Source organism: Antechinus flavipes, chromosome 1 (assembly GCF_016432865.1).
Source record: "Antechinus flavipes isolate AdamAnt ecotype Samford, QLD, Australia chromosome 1, AdamAnt_v2, whole genome shotgun sequence".
In the NCBI taxonomy this organism is placed as follows: domain Eukaryota; kingdom Metazoa; phylum Chordata; class Mammalia; order Dasyuromorphia; family Dasyuridae; genus Antechinus; species Antechinus flavipes.
This window is the reverse complement of record NC_067398.1, coordinates 482,067,218-482,086,033: the sequence shown is the minus strand read 5'-3', so window position 1 is coordinate 482,086,033 and position 18,816 is coordinate 482,067,218. Positions and strand designations below refer to the sequence as shown.

Sequence of the window (18,816 nt, the reverse complement as noted above, 5' to 3'; positions counted from 1 at the left end):
ATGCAAGTCAATTCAATTTTAATTTTAATACTAACTTAATTTAAATTCAACTCAATAAACATCTATTAAGCACTTACTAAGGAAGGGCATTATATTAGAGAATAGAGGAGATGTATATTAATACATAGTTCCTACTCTCAAGGACCTTGAATCCCAGTGCTTCAGATCTTTCTAGGCCTTTCTAATTTATCATTATCTTTAGGGTTAATTCTTTAACTCCCAGTTCAATTGATGAGCCAGGTCCTCAAACGCACCTTCCTTATTCTTTAGGTCCTAAGTATAAGCCTGTTGGCCTGGGTTTTTAATATTGTTACTCACTAATACTGTCCTTCAGCAGCCTCTATCAGCATACTTCCCATTCATAATCAGGCAGTATCCTGAATTAACTTATTTTATTTTATTATTTAGTAAAGATATTCACTAAGATGGTATAATAAGAAGAGTTAGTATAAAATGTTTTCCCAAAGCTTGGAATACACTTTTCTACAAATGCTTTTAAAATCTAAGGAGAATGTGGACTTAGAATATTATGTAATGAGGTACACATGTAGAAAATACACTTGTACAAAGAGTAAACTTACAATTCCTAGTGCAGGAAGTCCTTTTTTAGACTAAAGATGAATTATTTTTCTCTAATACAAGGGGTTGTGCTTCTTGGAATGTTTTTCTTCTTTAAGAGACTTTTTTTAAAAATCTGTTTTTGTCTGGATTTTTCCTTGGTTATGTCTGCTACTAGTTTAGTCTCTCCAATATCATGATCAACAGGAATACAAAAGAAAGAAAAGCTCATTTTACTCATATCCACTGACTCCCATGAATGTTTTTCAGGGACCTAGTTGGGACCCTCAAAAACTGAAATCAACCACATTCTGACTAGTCCAACCTTGATGAAACAAATGCTGAAAATCATCCAAATATTTTAATGTCCCAAAATGAAATTAGCTTGCAGAATCAATCAGCTGTTCTCTTCTTGACCCAATTAAAGAAGAATTCACACCTGAGAAAGGGATCACAAGTTGTATACAATCTTATTTAAACCTGTTTTAAACCTAATCTTTTTTGTTGATTGATTGAAATGCTATAGAGAGCCTCTTCCCTTTCACTAGAGATATAAAATATGAATTTGGGGAGAGGGAGGGGGAGAATCAAAATAGCGGAAAGGACACACACTTTTTTCTGAGCTCTCCTACCCCCATCACACTAATTATGAAATTAAGCCTCTGAAATAGTGCTGGACTGGAAGAATCCACGAATATTGGGAGTGCAGCAAATTACCAGCAGAAGATAACTTCGAAGATCACCAGAAAAGGTCTGCTTTGGTTGGGTTCAGGAGGAGGCCAGTGCAGGCAGAGAGGCAGAAGGCTGAGCAGACTGGGGGCTGGGTGAGGTCTCCATGGGCCAGTACAAATTCCCTGATGAGGAGAATCTATCAGGATGAATCTACAGCAGTGCTGGCTACTCTGCCCTGTTTGCAAGACAGTAGACCAACAGAGAAGTTATAAAATATCCAACACACATAAACACATAAAAGAGAAAGAGTGAATCCCAAAATTCCAGAATCTCACAGGACCTGGTCATGCCCACCAAGTACAGGGAATGACTCAGCACCATTCTGGAGCAGTTGCTGTCATTTCCTGGTCTGTAGAGGAGGTTTGCCCTAAAAACAGATCCTAACTTTTTTTTTAAAAAATGAGTAAAAAAGCAAAGTGAATTCTTAACTATAGATAGCTTCTATACTGAAAGAGAGCAGACTTCAAATCCTGAGGAGACTAAAAGTAGATTGTCTCCAGATGACGCCCCAAAGGGTGATATAATCCGATCCCCATCACACAAGAGTCTCCTAGAAGAAATTGAAAAGGATGTTAAAAGAGAGTTAGAAGAAAAATGGGAAAAGGAAAGGGGAGCTTGGCAAGAGGGTCTGAATAAGGCACATAACTCATTAAAATATAGAATAGAAAAAGAAAACAACTCCCTGAAAAACAGAATATGTGAAATGGAAAAAGAAAATAACTCCTTAAAAAAATTGTGAAATAGAAAAAAAATTTCATAGAACAAAACAACTCATTTAAAAATTCAATTGGACAAATACAAAAAGAAGTAAAAAAAAAAGTAAATGAAGAAAATAATTCACTAAAAATCAGAACGGAACAAATGGAAATGAATGACTCGATGAGACATCAAGAATCAGTCAAGCAAAACCAAAAAAATGAAAAAATAGAAAAAATGTATAATGTCTACTTGGGAAAACAATTGACCTGGAAAATAGATCGAGGAGAGATCTAAGGATTATTGGACTCCCTGAAAATCATGATAAAAAAAGAGTCTAGACACTATTTTTCAGGAAATCATCAAAGAGAACTGCAGAGATGTCATAGAACCAGAAGTTAAAGTAGACATTGAAAGAATTAACTGAACACCTCCTAAAAGAGACCCCAAAATTAAAACTCCAAGGAATATTGTGGCTAAAGTACAGGACCAAGGAAAAAATATTATAAGCAGCCAGAAAAAAAATTCAAATACCAACGAGCCACAATAAGGATTACTCAGGATCTAGCAGCTTCTACCCTAAAGGATCAAAGGGCCTGGAATCTCATATTCTGAAAAGCAAAGGAATTTGGAATGCAGCCAAGAATAAACTACCCTGCTAAAAAGAATATTTTCTTTCAGGGAAAAAGATGGGCATTCAATGAAATGGGTGAATTCCATTTATTTCTGATGAAAAGATCAGAGCTAAATAAAAAAAATTGACCTCCAAATATAGGACTCAAGAGAAGCATAATAAAAAAAAAAAAAAAAGAACTCTTGAGAACTGTATTTCTATTATGGGTATACATAGAGAGTGCATGTATAATTTGATATCACTGTTATAATATCAAAAAAAGGAACTAAAGGTGGAAAGGGACTTGTACCAGAAAAGGGGAAAAGTGGAGGAAAAAGAGGGAAAGTACATCTCATAAAGAGGCAAAGGAAACCTATTATATTTGAGGAAAAGAAGGGAGGATGAATGTTATGTGAATCTTACTCTCAGCAGATTTGGCTCAAAGAGAAAATATTAGACATATTTGCTTTACAGAGAAACTTCTCTCACCTTATTAAAAAGTGGGTGGGGGAAAGGTAGGCTAAATAGGAGGGAATACAGAAATTGTAGGGGAGGGACTCTAAATGGGGAGGGATTCTAAACAAGGATGTCTACTTGAGGAAAGTGGAGCCCATAAGTTAAATACTGGAGATGGGGGTAAGAGGAAAAGGGATAATAAGATGGTAGGAAATACAGAATTAGTAGTTTTAACCATAAATGTGAATGGGGTAAATGCTCCCATAAAGCAGAAGCAGATAGCGGACTGGATTAAAAGCCAGAATCCTACAATATGTTGTTTACAAGAAAGACATTTAAAGAAGAGTGATACATATAGAATAAAGGTTAAAGGCTGGAGCACAACCTTTACCTGAGAACATATGCTAATGGCACTCCACCTTCTACCCCTCCTAATTATTTCTATCAACCCCAAACTCATCCTTGGTCCTACATACTGCAAATATAGTTTAACAAAAACATTAGATTGTGAATTTAAACTTAGGAATTTCCTTATATGCCCGAGAAAGTTACAAGAACTGCTAACTCTTGAACCCATGCCTAAAACACATGGCTTTCTTACTTTTAAAGGATAATAGTCATCCATTGGTCTTAGGAACCAAAAATTTTGGTGCAATTTCAAATAAAAGTAATTAACTATCTATTAAATGCTTCACTCTTACTATCAGGTGAAGTAAAATAAAGCAGGGGTAGCCATCTTGATCTCAGATCAAGCAAAAGCAAAAATTGATCTAATTAAAAGAAATAAAGAAGGAAACCATATCTTGCTAAAAGGTATCATAGGTAATGAAGCAGTATCAATACTAAATATATATATACCAAGTGGTATAGCATGGAAAGTCCTAAAGGAGAAGTTAAGAGAGCTGCAAGAAGAAATAGAGCAAAACTATAATAGTGGGAGATCTCACCCTTGCACTCTCAGAACTAGATAAAACAAACCACAAAATAAATAAAAAAGAAGTTAAAGTGATAAATAGAATACAAAAAAAGTTAGGTATGATAGATCTTTGGAGAAAATTGAATGGAGATAGAAAGGACTATATGTTCTTCTCAGCAGTTCATGGAACCTATACAAAAATTGACCATATATTAGGATATAAAGACCTCAAAATCAAATGCAGAAAAGCCGAAATAGTAAATGAATTTTTTTTTTCAGATCACAATGCAATAAAAATTACATTGAAAGAAAGCCAGGGGAAAATAAACCAAAAAAAAAAAAAAATTGCAAACTAAACAATCTCATCGTAAAGAATGAGTGGTGAAATGGCAAATCACAGACACAATTAATAATTTCATCCAAGAGAATGGCAATAATGAGACAAAATACCAAAATCTGTGAGATGCAGCCAAAGTGGTAATAAGGGAAAAATTTTTTTATCTCTAGAGACATACTTGCATAGAAGATCAAAGAATGGGCTTGCAACTAAAAAAGCTAGAAAAAGAGCAAATTTAAAACCCCCTATCAAATACTAAACTAGAAATTCTAAAAATAAAAGGAGAGATTAATAAAATTGAAAGTAAAAAAAACAAAACTATTGAATTAATAATTAAGAGTTTGTTTTATAAAAAAACAACAAAATAGATAAAGCTTTGGCAAATTTGATTAGAAAAAGGAACGCGTAATATCGTATTGTTAGTCTTAAAAATGAAAAGGGAGAACTTTCTACTAATAAAGAGGAAATTAGAGCAATAATTAGGAATTACTATGCCCAACTTTATGCCAATGAAATTGATAACCTAAGTGAAATGGAGAATATACAAAAATATAGGTTGCCCAGATTAACAGAAGAGAAAGTAAATTGCTTAAATAGGCCCATTTTAGAAAAAGGAAAAAAAAAAAGGTATGAATCAACTCCCTAAGAAAAAATTTCAGACCAGATGGATTTACATGTGAATTCTACCAAACATTTAAAGAACAATTAACTACTATACTATATAAACAATTTGAAAAAATAGGGAATGAAGGACTCCTACCAAATTCCTTTTATGACACAGACATAGTACTGAATACCTAAACCAGGTACGACAAAAACAGAGAAAGAAAATTATAGACCAATTTCCCTAATGAATATTGATGCAAAAATCTTAAATAAAATATTAGCAAAGAGAATACAGAAAATCATTGCCAGATAATACCCCATGACCAAGAATGATTTATACCAGGAATGCAAGGCTGGTTCAATATTAGGATAACTATTAGCATAATTGACTATATTAATAGCCAAATTGGCAAAAACCATATGATTATCTCAATAGATGCAGAAAAAGCATTTGATAAAATCCAATACAATTCCTATTAAAAACAGAATACAGGAATAAGTAGATTCTTCCTTAAAATAGTCAGTAGCCTCTATTTAAAACCATCAATAAGCATCATATGTAATAGGGATAAACTGAAATCATTCTCAATAAGATTGGGAGTGAAACAAGGTTGCCCACTATCAACATTACTATTCACTATTGTATTAGAAATGCTAGATTTGGCAATGAGAGATGAAAAAGAGATTAAAGGAATTAGAATAGGTAATGAGGAAACCAAATTATCACTCTTTGCAGATGATATGATGATATACTTAGAGAACCCCAGAGAATCAACTAAAAAGCTATTAGAAATAATCTACAACTTTAGCAAAGTTACAGGTTACAAAATTAATCCACATAAATCCTCAGTATTTTTATATATCACTAACAAAATCCAACAGCTAGAGATACAAAAAAAATTCCATTTAAAATAACTGTTGATAGTATAAAATATTTGGGAATCTATCTGCCAAGGGAAAGTCAGGAACTATATGAGCAAAACTACAAAACACTTTCCACACAAATAAAATCAGATCTAACCACCTGAAAAAATATCAAGTGTTCTTGGATAGGTCGAGCAAATATAATAAAGATGACAATACTACCTAAACTAATCTATTTATGTATTGCTGTACCAATTAAACTCCCAAGAAACTATTTTACTGACCTAGAAAAAATAACAACAAAATTCATCTGGAAGAACAGAAGATCAAGAATTTCAAGGGAACTAATGAAAAAAAAAATCAAATGAAAGTGGCCTAGCTGTAGCAGATCTAACATTATATTATAAAGCAGCAGTCATCAAAACCATTTAGTACTGGTTAAGAAATAGACTAGTTGAACAGTGGAACAGGTTAGGTTCACAGGATACAATAGTCAATAACTATAACAATCTTGTGTTTGACAAACCGAAAGATGCCAGCTTTTGGGAAAAGAATTCACTATTTGACAAAAACTGTTGGGAAAATTGGAAACTAGTATAGCAGAAACTGGGCATTGACCCACACTTAACACCATATATACCAAGATTAGGTCAAAATGGGTTCATGATCTAAACATAAATAATGATATTATAAATAAATTAGAAGAACATAGGATAGTTCAACCTCTGTTGAAGAGGAAGGAATTTGTGACCAAAAAAGAACTAGTGATTATTATTGATCACAAAATAGATAATTTTGATAATATTAAGTTAAAGAGTTTTTGTACAAGCAAAATTAATGCAGATAAGATTAGAAGGGAAGCAATAAACTGGGAAAACATTTTTACATTCAAAGGTTCTGATAAAGGCCTCATTTCCAAAATATATAGAGAATTCACTCTATAAGAAATCAAGCTAATCTCCAATTGATAAATGGTCAAAGATATGAATTTTCAGATGAAGAAATGGAAACTATTTCTAGTCATATGAAAAGGTATACAAAATCACTATTGATCAGAGAAATGCAAATTAAGACAACTCTTGAGATACCACTACACACCTCTCAGATTGGATAAGATAACAAGAAAAGATAATGATAAATGAAGGGAATGTGGGGAAAGTGGGACATTCATGCATTGTTGATGGAATTATGAACGGATCCAACTATTCTGGAAAGCAATTTGGAACTACGCTCCAAAAGTTATCAAACTGTGAATACCATTTGATCCAGCTATGTTACTACTAGGCTTATATCCCAAAGAGTTATTGAAGAAGCAAAGGGCAGCCCTTTTTGTAGTGGCTAGAAATTGAAAACTGAGTGGATGCCCATCAATTGGAGAATGGCTGAAAAAATTGTGGTATATGAATGTTATGGAATATTATTGTTCTGTAAGAAATGACCATCAGGATGATTTCAGAAAGGCCTAGAGAGACTTACATGAACTAATGATAAGCGAAATGAGCAGGACCAGGAATCACATATATGATACTATATGAGGATCAATTCTGATGGAAGTGTCTCTCTTCAACAATGAGAGGATCCAGATCAGTTCCAATTGTTTAGTAATGAAGAGAATCAGCTATATCCAGCGAAAGAACTCTGGGAAATGAGTGTGAACCACAACATAGCATTTCCACTCTTTCTGTTATCGTTTGCTTGCATTTTTGTTTTCCTTATCAGGTTTTTTTTTTCCTTTCTAGATCCGATGTTTCTTGTGCAGCAAGATAACTGTATAGATATGTATACATATATTGGATTTAACATAAACTTTAACATATTTAACATGTATTGGATTACCTGCCATCTGGGGGAGGGGGTGGAGGGAAGAAGGGGAAAAGTTGGAACTGAAAGTTTTGCAAGAGTCAATGCTGAAAAATTACCCATGCATATGCTTTGTAAATAAAAATCTATAATAATAGCAAATAATGTAATTGGGAGAAATCTAACAAAATAAATTTCATAAACCACATAATATTAATATGTGGTTTGCTAAGTAAACATGCAGCCACAGGCATCTTTATGTACAGTATTTGTGTATCTTATGCCTAACATATATTCATAACATTCATATTTGTTTTAAAAAACAAAACAAACCTTTATCCCACTAGGAATTTTGACCCATCATATGACTTTAGAACCACAATTACACCCTTTGCATTTTCACAGCACCTGCTAAATATTTTGTTGTCTTCTTTGGGTAGTTATATCATTACTGTTAGTAAAGCAATTTAGCATATACATCTTTAGTCAATATATAAATACCCTAATGCTTTGAATTAACATAGAAGGGTTTCTTGCCATCTAACAACATTTTATTGGCATGTAAACTTCATTACAATACAAATCAACACTATGAGGTAAAATAAAAAATAATGCTAGCCTCTGCTCATGCTATAATTGCACCATGTGATTAGTATCCTGGTGCACTCTAGTACCTTTGTGAAAATACAACAAGTATGTCCCTATCAATAGATTCTGTGAATGTACAGTTCAGATATCAGCAATTCTAAATAAAGTTGAAAAGAAATTTACAATTACTATATTGCTTTAAAAGTACCTGCTTTGATTCTTTGGCAATGATAGCTTGTGTGTATGTATTAACATAGATATACACATATATATTTAAAAACATGTACTAATTTTCTTATAACTCAATTCAGTTCAATTCAGTTAATATTAATTATGGGTCTACAATGTGTAAAGTACTATGCAAAGTCCGAGGGATACGACAAAGTTAAATAAAAAAAGTTCCTGTACTAGAAGACTGCACATTTTACTAGGATACGTCTCTCATTCATCTATCACTTATGCATCTATTCTACCCAATCATTTAATAAATGAAATATATATTTCATATATATATTGAAATATGAAATATATATATATATAGTAACTCATTTGATGTTCACAACAAATCTGTGTCAATAATAAGGATATATTGTTATTATTATCCCCATTTTGCAGATGAAGAAATTAAATCTAAGAGTGTTTAAGAATAACTTACCCAGGGTCACAGAGATAATAAGTATCTGAAACAAGGTTTGAAATTAAGTTTTTCCTCAGTCCAAATCAAACATTTTATCCACTGAGTCACCTATCTGCCTAACTTTAAGGGGTGCATTTTGATGGATTCCCACATATATAGGGCTAATGTTTTATCGACAAAAACTAAACCTGAAACTTAGTATACCTAGGTCATGATTTTAGTGATGAGTAAATATTAGCTCACCAAATTCAAAGGATTATGCCAATTCAAATCAACTTAATGAAATCTCATCTAGTTTAATTCAATAATCTTTTCTTAGTTTTCTATAAAGTACATGACTCTGGTAATACAAAAGCAAAAACATAGCAATCCTTGTCTAAAGGAGGCTTACATTTGCCTCTAGTAAAGAATACCACTTATATAACTTTCTATCATCTGACTATTCTAATCAAACTTCCATTTTGTGAAAAAGGGCCACTTTCATCATAATATTCAAATGCAAATTCAATTATTCTCCTACTTGATCTTCCAACCATGATTAACTTCTCACACATAAATGTAATGACTAAATTTCTGTGACATGAGATTTTGACTCTGTCAACTCTATCTCCAACATTTTCTGCATTCTATCCATCCCCCTCCCCACTCTTTCCGGTCACTCTACCCCCAAATATTCATCTCTACAATGAGAATTTTCAATTAAACTTTTCTAACCTGAATCTTTCTACCTAGTTTGATATGTCCTTTCAAAAGTATCTACCAATCAGTGAGTTAGGGGGATGTCTATCTTAATCACATAAAGTCACCTCCTTTCCCCTATAACAGATACCTTACCAAGAACCCTGCAGACTTGCTAATGAAGCCAGAAAAAAGATTTTTATTCACAATATTGCAAGATCAAGTGCCCAGAAGTAAGCATATACTTTAACATCCCTGTAGCATGATTTTTTTTTATATCCTGTCTTTCTCCTAATTTTTCACTGACTGGGTACTAGAAACGTTACAAGCCTATCTGGAACACCCAATTCCCTGACTTGAGTGTGAATCCTCACCCGAATTACATTTAATAATATGCTTCTTATTCTAATTTATGGCTTCCTTCTATAAGTTTTGTTTCCTTTGTTCCACATCAGCCTAAACTTTACATTTCATTTCTTAGGATTCAGCTTCATTTCTCTGCATTTCTCAAATATTGGCTCTGAAAGAGTCACCTCTTTGTGCACAATTTTTATGTAGGATTTTGTGTAACTTTGCTTCATGGATAAATAAAAAAAATCACCCATAATATTATGGTCCTTTTCAAAAATGAAGGCTGAATGTCCATCTTTATGCTTCATTGAAGAATGAAGTTGTTTTGCTTATATTTTATTCCTGTGTTGGGATTCCTCATCATCTGGGAGAATCCATCATTTCAACTAACTTTTCAAATATGTTACTCAAGTTTGGCTTCAGTTCCATAGTCTCCATTAGCATCTTTTTAACAGTAAGGAAATATTTTCAACTATGACACTATTTACAATGCAAACATTTTTAGATGTTGATAATCAGGCAATGGGAGTAGTAAAGGTGAGAAGTCTCTAAAACTTCTTATGAGATTCTAAAAGGTAGGATATATGTCATATGAATGTTTCAAAGTAAATCAAAGACTGTTGATATTGGAACAGCATTTTTAAAAAAGATAACCAGCAGCCTGGTGGGTTTAAAAGTGGAAGTTTTTGATGATTCTAATTTTTCACTATGATTATACAAGTATAAGGTCCCCATGGAAATGCCATATATTTCCTCAACAGTTTCCTCACAGTTATTGAGGCACTGTAATTCCAAAAACTAAAATAGAAATAATAGCAAGGAGTAACATCACAGCATCATAAAGAGAACAAAAATAAGGGTCAGCTAATCTATGCCCCAGGGAAAAGCAAACTTCCCAAAGGAATGAAGTCTTTAAAACAAAGAACACAAATTTGCTTATGACTTCAGCAACACTTCCTTCCCAGCACAGTTTTGGACTGTTAAGCACAAGCTTATTTGCTTATTATTGCCTCATTAAATTTTCCCATACATCATCACAATTTGGTTATATATACCTGTCAATATTTTAAAAGAGTTTGAACAAGATCACCGCTTTTCTTTTAGTGGCATCCTGGGAAAGCTTGACAACAATTTCTTCTCCATGGACTCTTCTGATATGAGTAGTTGAAGATTTAGAAAGGTTTCCTATTTACTTACATTTTAATGATATACATTTCTACTTCACTGGTGGAAAAGGCTGATCAGTCACAGAAAGGTCAGTTAACACTAAATAGGCCCTTTCTTTATGTAATTACAAAGAATAATATCTTTGCACTGATGGCATTGCACATAGAGTGGGTGATGCAGAGAATTAATGTGCTGCCTTGTTGGCCCATGGGATACAAATTCCAATACAATAACCACAACTTATTCTAATTATACAGCTGTAAAAGGTCATCAGTAAAAAGAGTTAAGGAATTATCAACTAAGTTCATCATAAAGTAATAATGTAGCGCATAAATGCAGAAACTACAAAATAGGACCCATAAAGTTTATTACAAGATTAAGGAGAGCTGAGAGTAAATGAATTAAAGGGAGGAGGGGGGTCGAGGGTTACTGTGGTCACATAAATTAAGTAAATTCAAGCACTTTCAAAATTAAAATATATTACAAAACATGCATTATATTCAATGCACAAAAATTTAGAGGTTTTCTTTCCTGTATTTGGAATGTTACTAGATATGAGGAAAGTCTTTGGAATCCATTATTTTTGTTGACATTGCAATCTTTTAAGCAAGCAAGCAAGGAAGGAAGGGAGGGAAGGAGAAAGGGAGGAAGGAAAAAAGGAAAGAAGGAAGGGAAGGAGGGAGGGAGGAGAGAAAGAGGGAGAGAGGGAGGGAGGAGGAAAGAAAGAGGGAGGGAGGGAAGGAGGGAGGAAAGAAGGAAGGAAGGAAGGAAGGAAGGAAGGAAGGAAGGAAGGAAGGAAGGAGGGAAGGAAGGAAAGAGTGAGGAAGGTGATGTGGAGACCCAGGTTTGTCATATAATTTGTCCCAATTTAAACAATAGGATAAAAGTGAGGTAGCTAAGTTCCTGGTTCCAAATTCTTTTTACAAAGATGCCATTTTTGTTTGCACACCTTTGATGATAACTTCTTTAAAAATACATTATTGATAATTATCTTATGTTTACATCATTTACATTTCCCAATATATCCCTCCAGCCATCCCTCTCAAAGAAGAATCCCTATGAAAAAGAATAAAAAAATGAAAAAAAAATCAGCAAAACTAACACCACATTTGAAAACTCAGATACAGTATTCCAATTCCACAGCTTTCCATCTCAATAGAGAAGTAAGAGTACTGGGGTAGGAGCAGGATAGGAATGAGAGATCAAGGACTGTCATATTTTCATAACATTCAGTTCTAATCACTATGTTGTTCCCTGTCCTTCCCATTTATGGTTACAATCACTGTTTATTATTTTCCTTCTTAAGTTAATTTCCTTTGGAATACTTCATTTCATACCAAAGGTCTTTCTTTATCAAATTCTCTCCCTTCATTTCTATATGTTTTCATCACATTATTTCTCTTGACATTCTATCTCTTGTTCCTTCAAGTAAATATTGTTATTTTATCTAGCTCTGTAAAATATCCCTTTAGTAGTTTGATTTTTTATTATTACATTGAATCTATAAATTAATTTCAGCAGCATTATTTTTATTTTATTGGGCTTGCCCCAGCCTTGAGCCCTAAGAATCTCTTCAATTATTTAAGTTGTGCTTTTTTTTCCTTAAGGAATGTTGATTTATAAGTATATCTAAAGACATAGTAAATGAGGCTTAATAGATTGATTCTCAAATATTTTATGTTTTGTAATTATTTTGCATGGGATTTGCTTTTTTAGTTTTGCTTCCTGAATTTTGTTGTTGCTATACAGAAATACTATTAATTTTTTAAAGTTTCATTTTTGACCTGGCAATTATACTGAAGCTATTAATTGATTCAGTGAGTTTCTTTGCAGATTCCCTAGGATTTTTCAAGTAAAACTCATGACATAAATAGGGATATTTTTTCTCCTCTTTGCCATTCTTTACTTCATTCCATCTCTTCCAAAATCTCTCTAAAAACTTTGTATAGATATGGATATATACCATTTCCTCTTTCATCCTCCCCATTTGTTCAATAACTATTAACTATAATAAATCAATTTTGATCTTTCTGGTTGGGATGTACCAATTTTTTCCCCTGTGCCATCACTCACCATCCATGCATCTTTCTGGATTAATGTGGCCTTCTCTGATCACCACTTATCTTTGTTGTCTCCTCTTTTTTAGATTAAAAGCTCCTTGAGAGGATGACTATCCTGGTAGAGTGTTTTTTTCTAGTAAAGAAAAAAAGAAGGAAAGGAAGGAAGGGAAGGAAGGGAAGGAAGGAACGAAGGAATGAAGGAAGGGATGAAGGAAGGAAAAGTTGCCCAGTCTTCAGTGGAACAACTCTTACTCAAAGAGCTTATTATTTGTCCTTCATTATCAAAAACAGTCATAATATCAGAGAGATGAGGTTATGATCCATAGACATTTACCTCTCCAAAAGAGTGCTCTTCAGTGAAACCTCCAATCTCCTTGTTGGATTGAGAATTCCTTTCCTTTCCCTAATTTTGATCCCTCCTTTCTGCTGCCTTTCTCATTTTACTGTAGTTCCTCTTCACATAGCTATTATAGCAGTTATATCTACATTGTTCATTCAAAGACTTGAAAAGGACATATAACTCATACTTCTCTATCTTCTATGTCATTTATTAATCCTCTCACTGTGCAATTTTGGACCACAATTGATACTTCACTTCTATTGTCTTGCCTTCTCTTTTCTTATTAAAATTCTACTTATGTATTTATCCTTGTGTGTGCACTTTGTTTTGCTTTATTTTATTTTTTAGTCTCCTAATGATTATTCTTTGTTTCTTTTTTTTTTTTTTAACCCCATAGGAATGTAAATAGGAATGGTCTGGACACTGTGGGTGGGGAAATTGCTGTATCTTTGAAGAGTTATTGTTTGCCCTTCCCTCAGGTGACCAATGACATCAACAGGATAATGTCTTGATTGCAAGTACATTGGATTTAAGTGAGGCAGAATTATGCAATTGGCTTTCCTCTCTCCTCCTGAGTCATCAGCATCTAGTGGCAATATATGAGTCAAAATGATTGATGATGGCCTGAATGTAGTGGGAAATAAGAACTTGGTCTTTTTAGAGTAATATCTTTCCCATGTCTCAAATTGGTTAAGGCAATGCTCATTCAGTACTTTAAAAAATAGGTAAGAACTGAGGCAAAAGATAGCCTGATTTGCCTTCACAAAAGAATCATTCTGAAAGGAGAAGATTCCCAGAGTTTCTGGCCAGAAGAGAAATTATTGTTATTTATACTCACTTAGAGATAGCAAAACCCAAACAATGAAATGAACATTTCTTTGTGCAAAAACTAATCAAAATGTTGGCTACTTAAATGGAACTGAGCTAGAGAGGACCCATAAAATTGAGGAAATAATCGGGGCGGGGGAGGGGGGTGAGGAGGGGGTGAAGGGGAGGTCAGAAACCAGGCACTTCCACCTCTTTAGCTTCCCTTAAAGGTAATGAAGAACCCTGGGAAGGTGATGATATCCAACATAATTGACCTTCATATACTATGGGCCAGGATAGATACTATATATTATTTATACTATTTCCTGCATGAATTTTTTTTGATTTGTCACATTCTTCTGGGAGACCAATGATTTATAATTTATTTCTGCACATCTTGTTTATGATTTCAATAGCTTTATCTTGTAAAAAAAATCATGATTTTTTTTTATTCTGTTTTTTTTTTTTTTGCTACTCTTATGCAAGATTTTCTTCTACTTTAGTATTCCAAATGTGTTCATCTTTTGCTTCTTTAAAGAAACCCCACTTTGCATTTCAATTTAATCTACTAATTTAATTACATTGATAGCTACATATTCTGATATATTTTTACTCTCTTCAATTTGTTCTCTTATAGCTCACCTGTCTCTTTTAGATACATCTGAAAATTTCTGTTTGTTTTTTTAGAGCTCTCTTGGTATTTCATGATATCCAGTTTATCATCAAGTCATTGGTTCATTTTCTTTTCTCATAATATTTTTTAAGAAATATTTGTAATCTTTTGCAATTTTGTAATAATTTGCAAGCTTTGAAGAATTAATATCAATTCTTTCTTCAAATTTTAAGGTCTTCTCTGTTAGTCTGCTTGTGCTCTGACATTTTTTAAAATTGGTTTTCTTCTCTAAATCTGTGATGTTTCAGTATTTCCCCTCATAATTCTGTCAGACAGTTTCTGATTCTTGTTCCTTCTGTTGTGGAGTTGTAAAGTTGTCTCAACCTCTTCCCATGATAGGAAATTTAAGGTTCACCTGCCTGGGTCCCTTACCTGAATAGACTTTGGAATGTTACATAACTGGCCCAAATTGGGCTCTTATCTCTTTTCATCCAGGCATGGAATAACTAAACTTATTTGTTTAGGGTTCTTTTGATTCTTTCCATTTTTTCCCCTTCTATAATAGAGTTAAATACAGTTTAGATGTAGAAATTTTAGAGAGGGAGAATAGAAAGTACAGGATATATAGTCAGACTTTCTAAGGGGGAACTCAATATGGCCACAGTCAATATGAGTCAGTCAGTGTGTCTGTATGTACCTGCCACAAGCATGGAGGAAGTGGAGAAGTATTAAACATGCATTTTAAGGATTAATGTTCTCTCATGCTAACTTATTGAGATTTTATATTCCAATTTTTCAAAGGTTTCCCTCTCTTTATCCTTCTCCACCCACCCCCCTAATTCCTCTCCCTCTCTTTATTCCTCCCCCTCTTTGTCTCCCTATTTCTCTCCTTCTCTCTCTCCTTCTCCCTCTCTCTTTCTCCCTCTCTCCCTCTCCTCTGAACTGGTATGTCCTGAACACAAATGAAATTTTTCCACATCTCCTATGCAGTTGGACTAAACAAACTAAAATATTGTCAAAATAAGTTGGGAACATAAGGAACTAACAGGGCAATATTTTTAATGGAAAAAAAGATGAATCAAAATTGTGATATTTCTTTTGAAAATTAAGGTCTGTTGAGTTAAGATGCACTGTCATATAATGACATGTAGTCATGACATTATAGTAGTCATGAGAAATACAGAAAACTTTGCAGACTTAGTAAATCATTCTTATCAACAGGTTTAATCAAAACAGCTCAGAATATAATGGATCCAATTCAATGTTCATCAACTGTGCCAGTCTAAGATATAACTTCTGAAGGAGTAACTTAATGAATTAGACATATTCATTCCATATCAATATTAGTTTTTTTTCCTCTGTGGATGGATAGGATAATCTATATGAATACTCATGAAACTTACCAAGAAGACTTTATAATTTTGCGGGCTCAAGGCTAGCTACACAATTACATATTTAAATAGGAACATCTAGAGAAATTTATCATCTAACAAGAATCCAGCTTTTGCAGGACTCATTCTTATGATAGTGTGAATACTCTCAGTGATCATACATCTCCAAGATAATGTTTCCCCTATTTCACCTGTGGACTGTTAATATATATAGAAATTTTAAAAGGCAAGTGACATAATTTTCCAAATTCAGCATTACCTATGCTTTTCCCCTAGGTAATTTTAATGTGAAAAGTACAGGAGAGGTTGGTGAAAAATATGTTGTAAGATAGAATTAAGGGCTAAAAATTAGAGTGATTAAAAACTTTCAGATTATTTTAAAATGTCATGCCTAGGTATCATTAATACTTTAAGAAAAGAGTTGGAAGAGAACTGTTCTGTTCTGCACACATATATTGTATCTAGGATATACTGTGATATATTTAACATTTATAGGACTGCTTGCCATTTGGGGGAGGGGGTGGAAAGAGGGAGGGGATAAGTCTGAACAGAAGTGAGTGCAAAGGATAATGTAAAAAATTATCCAGGCATGGGTTCTGTCGATGAAAAGTTATAATTATTTTAAAAAAGAAAAAGAAAAAAAAAGAATTGGAAGACACTGCAGATATCATGTCAAATAAGACAAATAATATCACCAAATACTACACCATGTATGTGTTACAAAGAAAGACAGACAGAAAAAGGAAAGAAAGGAGGGAAAGAAATGATATTTACAAAAAGCATTTTAGGATCAGCTGTCTGTGCAATTATATTACTGACTGGTTAAAATAATTATCAAAATTAGAAGAAAAGATAATAAAGGTAAAGTGTTATATAAAACTGACTCCACCTTGACCCACTTAATATAAATAAACTATTAACTTCAAAAATATGGGAAGTAGAAAATTTTTACCATCCTGGAGAAGATTAACAAGTTCACAATGAGGAGGCCAAAATGCTTTACTCAAAAAATTCATGTTTTACTAACCAAGTAAAGAGATATGATAACCAATGAAAATATCCATTTATAATTCAGGATCATTTACCAAAAATTCCAGAAAAGAATAATAGAAAATTACAAGTAATATGTGTGTGTGTATTGAAAATGTTGTCAAAAACATAATCAATGACACTATAAAGTTTAATAATTTAGTTCTATATCAAAGCATTATAATATTTTATTTGCATATAGATGTAAAAATTATGTGTTATAACTGAACTTTAGAACTGATGGTGATCTTGTGGAACACATAGGTAAATCCTCTCCTTTTACAAATAACCCTATGTACTTGAAATTTCAAATTTTGAGAAACCATATCCATAACCAGATCACAATAAAATAAATAGGTTTATTTGTAAACATAAAGATTTATAGAAGAGAGAAATGTAAAAAATGTGTCTGAGGAGAAAATGACACATTTAAAAATTTTGACTTTAAGAAAACTGTATATTTTCCTCTGTTAATAGAGCTAGAAAAGCCTACTTATGGAAATATGTATAGCTGTCACCCTGTGGCCTTACCTGCAGAGAAAAATCTAACAATTCATTTTTATAACAAGAAAACATAGGAAGTTGTCCATTTACATTTTCACTGTGAAAAATAATAATAAAATTTCCAGTTCTTTAAGTCCTAGTTTGCAAAGGCATTTCACTGTATAATCTCTCTGTGTTGTATTCCAGTTTACTCGCAGTTTTTCCTTGGAAGACTAACAGAAATCTAAAATGCCTGCTTTGCTGCTTTTATACACTTTGCTAAGCTATGTTCCCACAACTCAGGAGATTAAAATAAAAAAAGAGTAAGACAGTTTCACATGACCTAGCCACAGTGCATTTTTAAAAAATTACTGTAGACTGTCAAGGTTTCAGATTAATACAAACAATTTAACACAATTGAAAAATAGTAAATAAGGGAGGAAATAAGTGTCTTGCTGAATAGCTTAAGAAAAATGCAAAAACAAACAAAACCAAAAAATTTTAAATTAACCTGGAATGTCAAAGTAGAGAAATAACATTTAGTTATATTTATATCATAGATGTATATGTTCAGATATTTATGTAAATGTCTATATAAATATACCCCAACATATAACAATCAACGAAATGCTTGTTATGTTTCTAGATTTACATATAAGATTTTTACACTTGTGTGTATGTGTAAGTATGTAGGGGAAAGATAACTGATTGGTGCTGTGGAGTCAGGGCCTAGAGTCAGAAAGATCTGCATTCAAATTTGGCTTCTGCACTTGCTAGTTGTGCAGCTAGCACTTCCTGGGTAAGTCATTTCATCCTGTTTACCTCAGTTGCTTTATCTGTAAGATGAGCTGGAGAAGAAAATGGAAAACCACTTCAGGATCTTTTCAGGAAAACCCCAAGAAGATCTGGACATGACTGAAAATGACTGAACAACATAGATATGTGTGTATACATATATAAACAGAAGAATACATATCATTTACTTGTTCTACATTTTGATAATTTAAAATGTTGAAATTTCTTTTTCAATCAAAATTATTCTCTACACTTTGGCTTGTGGTTCCCATGTGAGGTCAGCAAACCTATTTGGCAGA

The 18,816-nt window shown here is 33.0% G+C and overlaps 1 protein-coding gene across 1 annotated transcript in view; it reads right to left on the bottom strand.

Annotated features, from left to right (window-relative positions):
• The window catches only part of CCDC178 (coiled-coil domain containing 178), a 644,800-nt gene that overhangs the window by 210,787 nt on the left and 415,197 nt on the right, over positions 1-18,816 (bottom strand). The gene's annotated exons all lie outside the window — the stretch shown is intronic.